At 46.3% G+C, this 16,756-nt stretch overlaps 1 protein-coding gene across 3 annotated transcripts in view; it reads right to left on the bottom strand.

Moving 5' to 3' along the window:
• ATXN1 (ataxin 1) overlaps window positions 1–16,756 on the bottom strand; it is a 253,090-nt gene that overhangs the window by 96,656 nt on the left and 139,678 nt on the right. The window lies entirely within an intron of this gene.

Raw genomic sequence — 16,756 nt, 5'->3', positions numbered from 1 at the left:
TCCTGATTCATAATGTAGGATTCAATTTGCCCTTGTGTTTCTATGTCTTGTTCCTATATGTGGCTTGTCTCCCTCAGTGGACTGTCAGCCTTCTTGAGGCTCACTTGTATCCTTTCGCTCGTTTCCCTATCTCCCAGGATCTTGCACTGGGGAGCTAATAAATGTTAGTTGAGTACACGACTAAATGCGTGAAATACAGGTTTGCTGAGATCAGGGCAGTAAGCATGCTGTTGGATCTTGCATGCAGATTCTCAGATTTGATCATCTGCTGAAGTTAATAGGAATGTTGATTCCTTGAACTGTGAACCACAGAATACAAAACTCTGCCAATGAAAAAGCCTCTCCTTCTGCTGTTCATGCTTCTAGGCATCCGGTCTAGATCTTGCATCCAAAGACTCAAAGTTAGGAGATCTAGTTTGAAATAAGTCGGAGACGCTATTACGATTAACGCACTGCCTCAGGCAGCCTCCTGTGTGTCCTTATTTCCAAAGAGCTTAATACTGCAGTCCATTCCTCCTTATTTCAGAAGCCCCTTAGAGCACTGTGACTAGACTGCACACGCTCCTTCTCTGCCCAGATTTACACTACTTTAGATGCCCCTTTCCAAAAACAAAACAACAAAATAAAACTCCACCAAGTAGCTGAAGTATATTCAAATATCCATAGAATTCTATCCATGGCAACAGTCTCAGGCTTCCAGAAATTTAATTTCCAGGGTCCCCCACCTCAATGGACAATAGAAGAAAATGGGCCTCACTGTCACAAACTTCAGCACCTCTCAAGGAACTAATTAAATCTCCTAGGATGCCCTCACCCACACCCTAAGAAATTTGAGGGGTGTGCAAAATCCAAACCCAATTCAACACCATCACAACAAAAGCCCTTTACTTATACAAAGCCTCATCTTGGATCTCTTTGTCTCTTTCCCCCTACAGACTAGTAAATTTTCAAATTCCCCAAAGGTCATGAGTTTGGCAATGGAACAATGGCATCCCGGGAGGGAATGCCTGGGTGAGGGACTTTGCTGCCCTCCGGACCACACGGCGGGGCTGTTGTCTCTCTTGAGAGCTGCAGGCGTCATCAAAGGGGGAAACTCAGTCTCTGGGGTCGGGGTGAACGCTGGATACCTGCCACGCAGGTGGGTAGGCACAGAACCAGACCTTCTGGCATCGAGGTCCTGCCCCGCCATGACTGCCCGGGGAAGGAACATCCTAACCACCCTCCGGCATTAGGGTGATAAGGTTTCTGTCTGTTCAGAAGAGGAAAAGAGTCATCTCAACCCCCCACCCCAACCAGCTTGGAAGTGAAGAAGGGGGAAGGAAAACAGTACTTACTAAGCACTTTGTTTAAATGTGCCAATCACTATGCTGCATGTGTTGGATCTCATCTGCACACAGCCCTACAGAGTAGGAACAATTCCTGCATTTCAAGACAAAATGAAGCTCCAAAGAACAGCCTCGAAAGGGCACGGCTAATATACCATGGATGCAGGATTCAAACCCAGGCCTGTCTGGTTCTTAAGTCCATGTTCTTACCTCACATCATGCTGCGTCTCAAAAGGAAAGACTGGTTTTTAGGCGCGAAAATATAGCTTGGCCATTTTGTAGGAGGGAAGATTCATGACTCATCCTTTTTGTTCCCAGCTGGGGCTTAACGTCCGCTTACTCTGAATTTGACCCTTTTGTCCTGTGGGCTCACAGCCACACCATGAGAGCCCAGGAAGAGAAGCCTGGCTAGCGGTTAGATCATACGCAACAAATGTTTAAGGGATGGTTGAGTGTGAATGTGAATCTGGGGGTGACAGAATAAATGAATGACTGAAACTGATGAGGCCATTCCAGGGCTAAGTTGGCAATCTTGGTCTCATGAAAGCAACGCATCTTTTTTTTTTTTTTTTTTTTAATTTTAAATGTTTATTTATTTTTAGGTTTTTTTTAATGTTAATTTATTTTTGAAAGAGAGAGAGACAGACTGACAAAGTGTGCGTGGGGGAGGGGCAGAAAGGGAGGGAGACACAGAATCCGAAGCAGGCTCCAGGCTCCCAGCTGTCAGCACAGAGCCGGAAGCGGGGCTCGAACTCATCAACCGTGAGATCATGACCTGAGCCGAAGTCGGAGGCTTAACAGACTAAGCCACCTGGGCAGCCCAAGTCTTTTTGTTTTCGTTGTTAAATACGATGTTGATTATTTATAGAAGAGATGCTTAATGTAAGGGGTAAAAATTGAACTGTTTTCCGTAGCCTAAAAGGAGCTAATTAAAATGTGGCCAGTCAGAGATTACATACTCAGAGGTGTCCCAAAGGCCCCTGGATTCGCACGGCACAGATAGTCTCACTCCCCGCTAACGCTTCTACTAGGTGTTAGATACTTGATACGGAAGTGATTTCCACCCTTCTCCCTCTCTCACCGTTCGGAGAATCCTGGTCAATTCCTAGGTTGACCGTGCACTGAATGAGGTGGCGAGACGGACACATCTAGCCAACCGAACCATCGGAACGTGAGGTCACAGTGCTTATCGGACCCTGTGAAAATCCATCCGCCCCATTCTGGTATGATCACTGTAGTGCCTAAGCCATGGCCCTCACTCTCTCCACTCAGAATTCACTTTAAGCTATTATAAGGAAGCCAAAGATAAAACAGCTTCTGCATAATGAAACACTAATCCCCGGAGTGTGACGCCCACGACACAAATGAATGCTAGACAGAAGATAACCAAATGTCTAGACTTATTCATAGTTCAACCCGGCACTCGTGGCTGCCTCAGCTTATAAACCATAAACCGGTTTAAAAATACACAACGGAACAACAACAACAACAAAGGGCTACACCCAGCAGCACCTCTTTATTTGGGCCTCTTGACTTGAGTTCATTTGTACTTATTTATCTATCCAAACACAGGCACGCCTTCGAAAGCTGATACCAGCTTCCTGAAAATAATATGCAGTGGGAAGCTTCTGGAAGTGATGATGACCTTTCTTCTCTCTTTTCATAAATATACTGGTAGACTGGAATATTTCCTAACAAGCCCCCCCCCCTTTTTTCCTGGCTCTTGAAAATTAAGTTAATAAGATTGCACGATTTAAAGGATCTGTGGATTTGTGTTCAGCACAATGGACTGCAAGTCTGGCTATCTGGATTCTAGAATGATAATGTCAGCTATAATTGGCTGAGTATATTATATCTCAGGCATTACACCAGGAGCCCAGAACATGACCTCATTTCATTTTATAACAGCTCTCTAAGGTACCCATTCTCCTACCTAGGATACCAACTGTGTCCTCTGGCAAATTACCTTATGCCTTGGTTTCTCCAACAGAAATAATAATTTTAAAACAGGAAGGCTTAAATAAAATAAAACGATGGCCAATTAATTAATATTAAGCAGCGAGACAACAGTTGCTATACGCGTATGTAATTCTAACACGAGCAATTCATTTTTCTTTTATGTCTTTGTCAAGATAGCTCTTAAAACATAATTTCTAATAAAAGTAAAAACGGAATTCAAATTTCCTAAGATCACTCTGGCAGAAGTTAGGTATTGCTATGGAAGGCCTTATTCATTTGTATCCCAATGGAATGTACTGATTCCTGCAGGGGGGGCCTTTAACATTTACATTTCATTATGTAGGCGAAAGAGGGACCCATGAGTGAGACTTGCAGGAGCCTGGAGTCCCCTACTCCAGCCTTGGGAAAGAGCTAGGCCATTGCATGTGACAACTTTAACTTACCTTTGACTGTTTAATGAAGACGAGGTAAGTTAAGTAACATTTTTCTTAATGGAAAAAAAACAAAAGCCCTTAGTTATTGCCCAAAGAAATGTTCAAACCTTATCTGTTCCACTGTTATCTAGAGCTTTCCTGTTCTAAGTATGGAACAAAATGGATTCTGAGAGTCTCCTTCCCTCTTATCTCTTCTAGAAGCAAGAATTCTCTAAAGGCAGGACAGGGAAGGAGGGAACATTTTGAATCATTTTTTTCCCTCTCTTCAAGCGAGTGCAAGGAGAATCGTGCATGGTGAGGGGACACGGGGCCAGCACCGAAGTCACTTATGTAAGTAATAATGACTTCCACCCAGAACAATCTAAATTAGAGAGATTTTACTGGCCCAATAACTAATGTCACATTACACACTTACTTTCCTTTGAACCCTCTATCTGTGTGGCCTTTGATAGACAAAGCTTTTGCTATAACCATGGAGTATACAACAGGGCGACCGCAGAGTATGATACAACAGGGCAATCTGTGAGATATAAGAGGAATGACTACGTTACGGGGCTGTCGCAGGGATGTAATGAGACAACGCACAAAGAGCACTTGAAAGAGTGCCGCTACGTCCTAAGTATTCCATACACGCCAACTATGGTTCTTATTCCTCTCAGTATATAGAATTCTATTTAAGAGAGGGCAGACCCCGCCGAATCCCATCCCATTTTCAACCTATTGCTTTCAAGGTTCCCATCTCTTTCTCCTTGTGTTATGGCTATGTCCGCCTTCCTCCAGTAGACCTTCAGTGTTTGGAAAGCAGAAACCCTACCTCATTTCTCACCGTATACTCAGTAGAATGTGGCCTAGCCCCTTGCACCGTATAGGCCTTTAACAAGTCTTGATGGAATACACAAACGAATACAGGAGTGAACAAATTAATATACGTTGGAAAATGCCAATCATTTCCAAGCCACGATCCTTAAGGGAAATCAGAATGACAAAGCATTTGATTATATGCCTCTTCAATAAATAAAAGGAGTGACAACTTTTTTAATGGCTTTCCTTGTTTTGTTTCAGTTTATGAATACTACATCTAGCTACCAAAAAACTGATGCCATTTGGGTTTGAAGAACAAAGCCATGACTCTTCCCCAAAGAAGGCTAATCATACATCATCAATATCCTCTACTTACAGGATACTACCACTCGATGCAACAGGACACGGAGATCTAAGTCTAATAAATAAGTAGATATGCAGCAGAACAATATAGCCAAACTCCATATAACATTATTGAACATACACTGGCAACGATGATCAGTTCAAGACAAACCATATTCAGTAACAATTTATATACATGTGTACTTTTTGACAACTTACAGACTGTTATAGAAAGACAGGACTACATAAATCTAGCATGGAATAATGATTTGCAGCAACCGGTTGGGGACTTCTAAATTTTAGCTCGTTATCAGGAAGAGACAAATGTGAGCAAAATGGGACATCTATGTTTAGAATATGATTCTCCAGTTTTCCACCTGCTACTACCCTAATTCATCCTTTAAGACTTGGTTCAAAAATCAACTTCTCAGAAGCCCTTTATGTCAATTCCATCTTTAACCTCAGTGCTCTTGAGGTTAAAAACTATGTGAATGAATGAATGAATGAATGAATGAAAAGGTGGAGAAGTGAGCTGGGGTGATTAACGGAAGCATGTCCTGAATTGTTCTGGTTCAGGAAAAGATTCAGAAGTGAACATTGTAACAGAGCTCGGAAAAGATATTTGGCACATAATAGGTGCTCAAATGTTCATTAAATGGAAGAATTAATGGAGAATTCTTCCTGCTCAACTGTTTATGTCTAGAAGATGCAATTTCTGAAATTATTTTCATTGCCAAAGTAGATATTGTTCCCTTGTGCTATTATGTGCTTCCTCTAAACTATGAATCCCTGGTTCCTTGTAAAAAGTTTTAGTTTTTGTACAGAAATGGATTTTGTTTTGGCCACACTAAGCAGTGCTTCTCTGCTCGGGCACATTAACCACCCACTCCCGCCCCTGAAAAAGCACAGAGGCTTTCAGAAATGTGTGGCCTTTGGAATAAAGGAGAACGTGCACAGATCCACTGTAATGCATGGCATGGCATAAGTCAAATCAAAGAAGAAACAGAAGCAAGGATCGCTCGTGAGGTTTGGACTGCCTGACCACGGAACGCTCAGAATAAAATCGTAGGTGCTAACGGTAACGATCTCGTGTCAAGGACATAACAAACTTCTATCAGTTCCTTGGACAGACAGAATTGGTTTGATGTGGACCTAAGTCATGGTGTGGAGTTTTGCCCACGTGTTCTTACTTCAGGACCTTCTAGGGGATGGAATTTACCACACGGCATCTGGGTGGGAACCTCATGTTTGCCCGCAGCCTGGGACTTCATTCCTGCTCTGCCCACAGATGACTGGTCAGCCCTCACTGAACCAGCTCCTCCTTTACAGCCGTGATTTGGTTTAAGTGATGCCACTTCCCACCCAAAGTCCCTGCTTCCTCTTCTATTGAATGAGGATAATAAGAGTACATATGCTTCACAATTGTCATGAGGTTCTGATGAGCTGATACACGCAGCTATGTTAGCGTGGTGCCTGGCACATAATAATGTGCCAATAAATGGTATCTATTAGAATCATTATTGTAATTCATAACCAAGCCTCCACTCGTTTGCCCATTACTTATCCAATTTTTTTTTAGCGTATTTTATATTTTTAAAAGTAATATTCCGAATGAATGATTGAAGATGCCCACATGGCTTGCCATAAGAAGGACTACTCTCCTCCCTTGTCGGGTGCTGTGCTATGCACGGAAGGTGCCATTCTCAGAAGCTGCGAGACCCAGGATGGACCACATTCTATGCTTTCCTTTAAAGAAATCGGCAAATGGGAGTGCCTGGGTGGCTCAGTCGGTTGAGCGTCCGACTTCAGCTCAGGTCATGATCTGATGTTTCATGAGTTCGAGCCCCGCATCGGGCCCTGTGCTGACAGCTTGGAGCCTGGAGCCTGTTTCGGATTTTGCGTCTCCCTGTCTCTCTGCCCCTCCTCTGCTCGTGCTCGCTCTTCTCTCTCAAAATTAATAAATATTAAAAAAAAAAAGAAATCAGCAAATATGACAACAAAGGGTGCAAGGGGAGCCTTGAGGAGAAAGGGATATGAGGGAAACATGGCTGGACGTGTGTGCTGAGCAGCTGGCCATGTGTACCGCTGAGGTCCAAGATGCAAGCAAGGTTAAGCCGGGAGGGAGGCAGAGACACAGTGGAAGGAATCTTGGGGCTTTCTGCCAGCATCTGGCAAAGTCCACATCTCTCCTCCGATCCAGCCTCACTCCCAGCAGAGGGCAGTGGAAGCCTGTGGGGTGTGTGTGTGTGTTGGTGGGGGGCAGATAATTGACCAGTAACCGCTGCTTATCCCATTGTCTACAGCGCTTTGAAAGAGACAGCCTCATTCTTTGGTCTAGTTGGCCACCATCAGAGGGCATTTAGTTTCGGTGCAGAGAGATATAAGGACCAGGGATGATTCGGGGTGATGGCGCATTTTATATAACATATATACACACACACCACATCGCTGCCTTGGAGGATATAGCCCGCAAATATTCTGCTGCAACGTCAGAGTGCCCTTACAATGATGGAAAGCCACACGTTAATGCCAATTAGGTAGATCCCCACGAAATAATATGAACCAAATGGAAATTACAACAGCACTGGTGTTCCCCATAAACACCGAGTTGGAGTGTTCTATGCTGAATTTTACTTCTGTGTTATGAAGGCGGCTGCTGATACGGTGGTATGACTTCTGCCGTCTCTGGGGACCTTCAAACAAATGAGCTATCTTGTAAGCCAGTCCCAGAATGCCAGCTTCCTAAATAAATACTAAGATGCATTTACTATTTGTATCACTTAAGAGGTTGAGGATGGGGGGAGGGGAACGATTCCAAACACATGCACGTTTTTATTTAACAACAGCTCAGCTATTAGACAATACGGGGTCCAGTTGATGCTTGGACAATGTGGGGGGGTCAGAGGCACCAACTCCATGCCACCCCGTAGTTGAAAATCCACGGGTGACTTTGACTCCCCCGAAATTTAACTACGAAGAGCTTACTGTTGACCGGAAGCTTTACTGATAACATAGACAGTCAATTAACACTTATGTCATACGTGTTGTATGTACTACCTATTGTATTCCGACAGTAAGGTTAGCTAGAGAAAAGAAAACGTTATTAAGAAAAGCGTAAGGAAGAGAAAATACATTTACAGTGCTGTACTGTATTTACTGAAGACAAGTCATGCCTAAGTGGACCCGTGCAGTTCAAACCCGCGTTGTTCAAGGGGCAACTGTATTAGGAAGACTGTCCTAGAAGCTGTGCTGGTGTCCTGAGTAAGTCTACACAGCATGCATACAGGCAGACATCCATAAATGATGTTGTTACTCTGCCCCAAAGGGATAAAACTCAGACCCAAACAATCCGGTTAGTCGCACCCTGGAGCGGACTAATTTGTATTCACTGTGACAAGTCTTTCCTCTCAGACCTGAAGTAATTATTAGAAAGTGAGAAAACAGACATTACTTTTGGGAAGCTGGGACGTGGCTTTATATTCTAAGTTGCCACCAGATAGAATGACCCATAAAAATAACTTGGAAGGCTATTACCTTACAACCAGAGCATATAAAATCTGATAGTTACAGACTGTGCCCCTGTCATGTGTATTTTAATTAAAGGTTTAAACTGCTAAGAGACAAAAACTGAAAACATGGACATAATCCATCTAATTTTGTATAATTTCTCGTTAGTTGCATAGCTGATTGTCACCCTGTCTGACCCCAATGTCCATGTGATGTGTGCACATTTCCTGGCTGGGGGCGTAAAAACCCCTTCTGCTGGGTACGACGATTGCTATGATTTCCTCTCGACGCGCACGTGAAACCGGAAGGTTCCCAGCTGGAATTTACTGGAAGCACATTTAGGACAGGGGACCACTTGGTATTTATTTCCGAGGTTCATCCAATTCAAGCGGCCAGGGGAACGTGAGCTTTTTGTTGTTGTTGTTCCTGGCCTTCTTGCTCTAGGTTTGTATCTAATATGGTGTGGGAGGACATCAGTCCACACGCCCTTGAGAGGGCGAGATTATTCGCACTAAAACTAACACAGCACATATCAACCGGCGGTGTCGTTTTAACATTAGCAAGGGCAGAGCAGGGAAAAAAAAAAAAAGAAACAAAATCACTTAGTGCACTAACAGTTACATTTGCCCGCCCCTCCTGGGATAAACCAGGACTAAAATAAGTAAATTAAATTTTTTTTTAACATTTATTTATTTTTGAGAGACAGAGAGAGACAGAGCGTGAGCAGGGGAGGGGCAGAGAGAGAGGGAGACACAGAATCTGAAACAGGATCCAGGCTCCGAGCTGTCAGCACAGAGCCCAACGCAGGGCTCAAACCCACGAACCGCGAGATCATGACCTGAGCTGACGTCGGATGCCCAACTGACTGAGCCACCCAGGTGCCCCTAAAATAGGTAAATTTTAAATAATAGATAAATAAGACTCTGAGATTACGAGGTGAAAAGGGATGTGTAAGTGTTCAGACTTCTTGGGTTTGAGTCTTTCCGTTTCCTCTGAAAAAGGCGTTTTTCAAAACGTGGATTGAGGGGCGCCTGGGTGGCTCAGTCGGTTAAGTGTCTGACTTGGTGTCAGCTTATGTCATGATCTCGCGGTTTGTGAGTTCGAGCCCCACATTGGGCTCTGTGCTCATGGTGCAGAGCCTGCTTGGGATTCTTTCTCTCTCCCTCTCTCTCTGCCCCTTCCCCGCTCTCTCACTCTCTCTCTCTAAGAAAATAAACTTTAAAAAAAAGTATTTTGAACACAAAAAACCATAGAGTTAAACACCAGGCTGCCTCCTATATATACAGGTCATTGTATTATATGATGAGGTTATACACAATCCCAAGGGCGAGGGCAAGGTCAAACACACGTGCATGTGGGGGAGGAGTGAGTGTGCACACGTAGGCTCACATTCCTACAGACCAAGCGGGCAGTCATTGGGACAACCACCAGTACAACAAATTAAACTCGGCCACAGTCAAGTCCCACCGGAACCTTCCAAACCTTTGTCTGAAAACACCGGACGCTCCGAGACAGCTAATACATGGCTGTGTTTAGTGCTGTTCTTCCTCCTTGACTTGCACAGCTCCCCACTTCTTGGAGACACTTGACAAAGAAGCGTTCTGAGCCTCTGGAACCTGGAGAGGAGCATCCGTGAGTCCTGTTCCTGTCTCTAGAGCGAACTCTCACTAATAAACCCAGGGGCGGCAACATTAAGAGGCCCCGCCGGTAGCTGAGCAAATAAAAAATGGACACCATCCAACTAGCTACACTTTTATCTTTCATGATAAAGACCCAGTTGTGACTCCTCCTCCTCCCCAGGTGGGCAAATACGACACAAAAATGAACACATGGTAACAGCAGTTGCAGGGGAGAGATGTTTCTTTGATCTGTGTCACCTCTGTCCCCTCCGCTTTCCTGACTGGGACCAATGAGGTCTCATTTCAGTTCTTTCATATGTTTACAAGCCAGAGGGAAACCAGAGATGTTAAAGGTTCACTATGAGAAAAAAAAAGAAAGTATTTCCAGTAAGGTGCTTTAAAGAAAAAGTATTGTCTTAGCAATTTTGAAGTTTACAATACAGTATTGATGACTATGTAATCAGTATGCTGTGCAACGGGTCTCTAGAACTTACTTATCTATAAGTGGTTGCAAGTTTGGAGCCTTCAACAACGTCTCCCCAGTCCTCCTCTTCCAGCCCCTGGTAACCACCATTCTGCTCTTCATAGACCCTACAAACACCCTGTTCTTACCACACAGAGAAGAAATGATCATTATGGGAGGCGATAGAGGTGTTAGCTAATTATGGTGGGAATCAGACTGTCAAATGTAAACGTGTCAAATCAACACGTCCTATTGCAAAATGTAAATGTATCAAATGCACCTTGAACTTGCAGGAGGCTATGTGTACAATTGTATCTCAACGAAAAGAAGAGTATTGTCATCTGACCTGTGATCTGATTCAGGTAATGAATTTTGGAGAAGGAACTCTAAAATTCATTTTTTTTTTATTTTTAAAAAATGTTTATTTACTTTTGAGAGAGAGAGAGAGAGAGAGAGAGAGAGAGAGAGAGAGAAAAGGTGAGTAGGGGAGGGGCAGAGAGAGAGGGAGACACAGAATCTGAAGCGGGCTCCAGGCTCTGAGCTGTCAGCACAGAGCCCGACGCGGGGCTCGAACCCATGAACCGCGATATCATGACCTGAGCTGAAGTCAGATGCTTAACAGACTGAGCCACCCAGGCACCCTAAAATTCATTTTTAATGAAGGGACATTGAGTGATAGGGCTGGGGGATGGAGAGAATCCTTATAATCACACACCAATCTCTGAATAATATTTTCTTTGTTAATCGACAAGTCTGAAAACTGAAATGCCATCTCTGATGTATTACTGTTCGAGTATGATCTCAACAGTCCTGAGAGCAGGTGGTGAGCACCGCCTAGAACTCAGGTTTGCTGGCTTTCCGTTTCTTTTGTGACTGTTGCTCTGAGGTAATTGCTGCTATAAGACAAATCAGAGCTACGGGTTCAAAAGAAGGCAGGTGAGAAGCACATGAGTGTGTGTGTGTGTGTGTGTGTGTGCGCACGCGCAAGTGTGTAGGGGTGGGCTGCACCCACAATTGTTCGGCCATCTGCAACCATCCACACAGCCCATGTGGATAATCACAGTTGACTTTTCAGCCTCATTGGGAGCCTGACTTTACTGACTGTACCTCTCTATTTGACCCCGGCGGCATGGGCCAAGTTCGCCTATGTAGTATTGATATGGTGTTGACTTATTTCCAGGCTTTGCCCATTGTTCCAGGCACAGGGACACAACAGATCATGCCACACAACCAACTGGCTATTCCGTGGAGAATCAACTGGAATTCTCCGTGTTGTCCTTACCTCCACATTAGAAGGTAGAGCTGTCCCAGTTAGAAGGGTGGTCAGGGGAATGTTCACAGAAGCCTCTGGAGGATCTCCCTGGGCATGGCTTTATGAAAGAGAGAATCAGCTAGGCTCTCTGAATGGATTAGGAGTCAAGGTGAAGAGGAAAAGAGAGACATGTTCTAGGGGTGATGGGAGTGTGGGTGCTCCATGACTCCCTTAAGGAGCCATCCAGGACCTTCAAGACGATTCAGAGCTGCTCCAGCCTGGCTGGAAGCAGCCCCACTGTTGGTCCTATGTCTCCTCTGAAGACCTTCCAGGACCATCTGATGGGGCCAGGTCTGGGTCGGCAGCTCCCTGTTATACTGTCTACCCAGGGCCTCCTATGAATGCGAATTTCCAGATGCGTCTGTGGACTCTAAGACTGTGCCCATTACGTACAAAAGTAATCAACTCAACACAGAACAATATCCTCGCTATTGCCTTTCTTCATCTAAAATGCTGCAAAGCACTAGATCTCCTAACTCTTTCATATTTTAAAGATGCTTGATGTCAGGGTTCCATGGACCAGATCCAAACCAAATATCCTCAGGTGCCTTCTGTCTTAGGACCCCTCCATACCCGCAAACTTCACCTTCAGGGAAAAAGGGAGCCCGCTTTGCCTCACTGTGCCAAGCTGCTCACCAAAAGTGACCCAACAGGGACCTGCTTTCCTCACTCAAGTGTACTTGTTCAAAATGCCTTTCTGGACAGTGGCATTTTAACAGTGTCTACCCCTTAACATACGGTCTAGAAATGTTCCAAACATATTACGGTAGACAAAGTCTAGCTATAGGTCCTGCTTACCCAGTGGCGAACCGCAGAAAAGTATAATTCATACTCCCTAGATGCTGTAGGTTCTCCATACTTTCTTAAGAATGCTGCCGACTTTTCTTTCTCCTTCCAAAGAGCAGATTTCAGATGTTTTTATAAAATCTCTCCATTGCGAAACGGGTCCCTAAACCTCCAGCGTGGACATTTCTCTTGTAAATCCCAAGAGTTTATTATCAGATTTGCTTTTTGGTCCTCACGATATCCATCCTACTTGTGCTGCTCACTTTCCAAAATTTAGGAATGAGAAGTCATGTGGGAGAGGTGGCAGCACTGAGACATTGGTTCCCCCCCCCCCCGACACACACACACACAATGTGCCCGTTACACGCTCCCTCGTTCAACTGCAAACATGGCGGCAATGTCACGGGTGGTGGCCCATGTCCCATAACCTGTTTGCCAGCGAGCAATGACCCTGTGCTCCAGAAAGAAGAGAGAGTGTTCACCATTTCGGCATGGTGACATTACAGTTAGATTTCCCAGCTAGCCTCAGATGCTCACAGACCGCTATTAACCACGGTCTGCCGCAAGCATATGGGGAAAGACAGGCTGGAGTAGATCACAAGGGAAGACTCAATGGCATATTTGCCCACAACACTGCTACAGTAGCATAGCTTAGAGAGAGTGAGAGGCAAGGCATTCATCCGCTATTTCATTCTGGAAGGAGGATCATTTTGGGGGAAATCTGCAAAACCTTGTGAGGACAGAAGGCAACATTGCTTTCAAGTCATGAGTAATGAGCCGTTTGGTAGGAAGGAAGTTGATTCTGTCATTCATTCTGACAGGGCTTCTTCACAGAAAAGGAGGGGGGGCTGAGGGCGGGAGGCAGGGGGGGGGGGCTGGCTGGGGAGGCGGGGAGAGAGGACAGAAGGGTGAAGCCAGCCAGGCAAATGAGAATGAGAAATTGCAATTATGGACCTTATGGAGAAGCTGCTGGTAAGCCACTCTGGCCAAAGGAAAATGTTGATTGGACCAGTTTCGGAGGGAAACAGACAGCCCTTCTGGAAGCAGATGGATGACAACTCTCTGGGAGGAGGCTGTGTTGTTCATGTGCGAAATGGTCTTAGCCAAAGAGTAAAAGTGCCAAGCCATGTATGTAAGCAGGAGCCACCTGGCCTTCGTGTGGTGGAGGAGCGGGGTGTGTGTGTACGTGTGTGTGTGTGTGTGTGTGTGTGTGTGTGTGTGTGTGTGTGTGTTGGTGTGTGTGTGTAGGATGGCAAGACTTTGGCAACAAACCTCTAGCTGAAAACTCCAGACCATTAAACCAAGCAGGTCTTCATTTGTCTCTCTCTCCCTCTCTCCTTCTCTCTCTCTCTCTCTCTCTCTCTCTCTCTCTCTTTCTCCTTTTTTCTTTCTGGTTTCCCTCTCCCTCCAGTCAGCACTCTCCTCCTGCTTTAACCCTTCCCCACTTCTGCATGTACCTTGTCTTATGAAACCATAAAATTGAGAAAAAACCCAATAGTAAAAGATCCAGTTCGAGGCAGGATTCAGATTAAGTGAGTAGAAATAATCTGCCGGCAAAGGACAGAGTCGGAACAAGCCCCTCTACAGCCTCACCTGAAGCCCCCTCCCCGCTCCCCGCCCCTGAATCTATCCTCATGGACTGGGTTTCCTGGGTGGGTGGGTGGGGGGAGGCAGGAAGAACGGCAGGGGTTGGGGGAGGATTTTGGTGGAAGTGGATGGTCCAGGTCCAGAGGTGGCCTCTGATGGGGGCCATGTCGTCTCCGGGGCAGATAGGATAGAAATCCCCCACCAGCGTTTCTCCACCTCGGTGCTACCGACATTTTGTACTGGCTAATCCTGCTGTGGGGGGACTGCCCTGTGCATGACGGATGTCGTGGGGGGTGAACTCAGAACCACTGAGATAAGCTTCATGGAGGGTTGGCTGGTTTCAAGGGGAAACTACTCTCTTGTTTCTTGCATGAAGGTTAAACACACACACGCACACGCATGCAAGCACTCAAAAACACACTCTCACACATCCAACATTATTACAAAGGCCCGAAGAAAAGGTCGCTCTCATTTCTGATTTTTTCTCATACTTTCTTCTGCCTGATTTGTTGTGAATGCATCTAAAGCTGGGGCCACAGCATCAAGGGCTCCATTTTTAAAGTGACCTTAACTGCCTCCGCTGTTTAGGGCCTTAAGCCCCAGAAGCCTGGATGGAAACATTCAGGCAGGATACAACTCGCGTTCTTTCATTCAGCTCCTGCAAAATAATGTTGCATACATATGCATGCCTTATAATCGGGCTCTGCTAACTGTCTGCACCCAAAAGAGAAAGCAGACGTATAAAGACGATTGAAAATGTATTCCACAGGGCTCTGAGGTTGTTTTGAAAGACTCTTGATTCCTCACAGATTTTCAGTGACTAGAGGGATGGGGGGCTGTAGGAGGCTTGCTGCACTCTGAATTATTTAGCTGACTCAAATGAACAGATTTCACATTGCTCAGTGTACCTGATACTGACATTGCTGTTTACGGATCGGGTCTTTTCTGCGTGTAGAGTGAGAGCACACGAGCATAAACAAGACACGGCCCGTCTTCTCCTGTATGCTGGGACTACCAGCAGCCAATGTCTCTTAAGTGCTCACGCACCGCTGTAACACCTTGGCTTTCATCCAAGCCTCGCAACAAGGTTGTGAGGTAGCTCCTCTTCAGCCAAGTTTGCAAGGGAGGAAACTAGACGGAGAAGGTAACTGTGTAGCCCGATTCCAGTGCTGGTAGATGGCAGAGGGCGGATTTGAACCCCGGGCAGGTTCACGCCAGCGCCTGTACGTCTAACTGGCATGCCGGGCTGCCCTTTTCTGCTCCGGCGGTCACACAGCCAACGACGCTCTCAGGCAGGCGGTGCTAAGCGTCATAAATAGCAAAGAAGTCTAAAAAAAAAATTAAAATGGGATCTGGTAACCCAAAGGAGGGACCGGCTGGCTTTGTGGTTAGATGGGTTTGTGGAGCAGACAGGTGTTGAGTGGGGATGCTGAAGTCTGGAGGGGGGTGCTTCGTGGGCTGGGTCGGAATGAAGGGGAACACGGATGCGAATGGGTAGGGAACGTCGGAATTACAATGGGGGTTAGGCGTGGCTGGAACGTGGGCTACCGACGGGGGGCGGAGGGAAGAAAGGCTGGGGAGGCTGACAGAGATCACCCTGGCTACCAGTCCCTGCACCTGCTTCCTCCTCGTCTTGTGCGGGGAGCTTGGGGGTTTCTGGTGAAGAGAGGGCACCTGCTGAGCGGTGGCTGTGGTATGCCTCGCTTCTTAAGAACCTTAGATTTCAACTCTGCCCCATTACCCCTTCTCCATAAAGAGACAACCCGTCTTGTAAACGCCTTTTCCTTCACTGACTGGACGGACCCCACGTCTCCCACTGGCACGGGCAGACACGCAAAGATAGCCGACGACACGGTGCTCGAGAGATGCCGAGAGCCCTTTCAGCGAACAAAACAACAGCGTCAGAACTTCTCTTAGGACAGGACCCGAGTTGCACAGTTTAGTCCCATTCGATCCGCGTAAGAACCGCAAGCACAACCGTTACCCTGTCGCCCTTGACAAGTGGAGACACCGAGGCAGAAACGGCTAAGGGCGCCCTTTGCCAAGGTCACACAGTGAGACAGTGTGCCGGCTGGGGCCCACACCTCGGTCTTCGATTCCCATTGGAAGCTAACTGTGGATGGATCAGGGGTGGAGGGGGCCATCTGCCCCCCACTGCATTTTCAAACGTGAGCCACCAAGTCCCCCGTGTTTCTCATTTCATTGTCCAGGTCATAGCAACTATTGAAATAAAGCTATACAGTTAGTTCAACATCAGTCAAAAAGGAGAGAGAGAAGGAAGGAAGGAAGGAAGGAAGGAGGAGGAGGAGGGAGGGAGGAAGGAAGGAAGGAAGGAAGGAAGGAAGAGGGAGGGAGGGAGGGAGGAAGGAAGGAAGGAAGGAAGGAAGGAAGGAAGAGGGAGGGAGGGAGGGAGGGAGGGAGGAAGGAAGGAAGGAAGGAGGAGGGAGGGAGGGAGGGACGGAGGGAGGAAGGAAGGAAGGAGGAGGGAGGGAGGGAGGGAGAAAGGAAGGAAGGAAGGAGGAGGGAGGGAGGGAGGGAGGAAGGAAGGAAGGAAAGAAGGAGGAGGGAGGGAGGAAGGAAGGAAGGAAGGAAGGAAGGAAGGAAGGAAGGAAAGAAGGAGG

This window comes from Panthera uncia, assembly GCF_023721935.1.
Source record: "Panthera uncia isolate 11264 chromosome B2 unlocalized genomic scaffold, Puncia_PCG_1.0 HiC_scaffold_25, whole genome shotgun sequence".
Taxonomy (NCBI): Eukaryota; Metazoa; Chordata; class Mammalia; order Carnivora; family Felidae; genus Panthera; species Panthera uncia.
This window is presented reverse-complemented; position numbering and strand designations above follow the sequence as displayed.